This window comes from Octopus bimaculoides, chromosome 28 (genome assembly GCF_001194135.2).
Source record: "Octopus bimaculoides isolate UCB-OBI-ISO-001 chromosome 28, ASM119413v2, whole genome shotgun sequence".
NCBI lineage: Eukaryota > Metazoa > Mollusca > Cephalopoda > Octopoda > Octopodidae > Octopus > Octopus bimaculoides.
The window spans coordinates 15558155-15559090 of NC_069008.1; the positions used below are offsets into that span (position 1 = coordinate 15558155).

General features: G+C 35.7%; 1 protein-coding gene across 1 annotated transcript in view; it reads left to right on the plus strand.

Annotated features, from left to right (window-relative positions):
- LOC128251077 (zinc finger protein 431-like) overlaps positions 1-936 on the plus strand; it is a 74200-nt gene that overhangs the window by 24522 nt on the left and 48742 nt on the right. The window lies entirely within an intron of this gene.

Below are 936 nucleotides of genomic sequence, written 5' to 3' on the forward strand. Positions count from 1 at the left end.
CAGACGTCACAGTGATATGGTTTCTCTCCTGTATGAATACGTTTGTGTCTAGTTAAGACACTATTATGAGAGAATGATATACCACAGATATCACAGTGATATGGTTTCTCTCCTGTATGAATATGTTTGTGTTTCGTTAAGCTGCTATTATGAGAGAATGGTTCACCACAGATATCACAGTGATATGGTTTCTCTCCTGTATGTGTACGTTTGTGTGCAGTAACAATACTACTTCTAGAGAATGACTTACCACAGATATCACAATGATATGGTTTCTCTCCTGTATGAATACTTTTGTGTCCAGCTAAGTGAATACTTTGAGAGAATGATTTACCACAGATATCACAGTGATATAGTTTCTCTCCTGTATGAATACGTTTGTGTCTAGTTAAGACATTATTATGAGAGAATGATTTACCACAGATACTACAGTGATACGGTTTCTCTCCTGTGTGAATACGTTTGTGTGTAGTTAAGACACTATTATGAGAGAATGATATACCACAGATATCACAGTGATATGGTTTCTCTCCTGTATGAATATGTTTGTGTTTTGTTAAGCTGCTATTATGAGGGAATGGTTCACCACAGATATCACAGTGATATGGTGTCTCTCCTGTATGAATATATTTGTGTTTCGTTAAGCTACTATTTTGAGAGAATGATTTACCACAGATATCACAATGATATGGTTTCTCTCCTGTATGAATAAGTCTGTGTTTAGTTAAGTGACTACTATTAGAGAATGATTTACCACAGACATCACAATGATACGGTTTCTCTCCTGTATGTGTACGTTTGTGTGCAGTAACAATACTACTTCTAGAGAATGATTTACCACAGATATCACAACAATATGGTTTCTCTCCTGTATGAATACGTTTGTGTCCAGCTAAGTGAATACTTTGAGAGAATGATTTACCACAGATATCACAG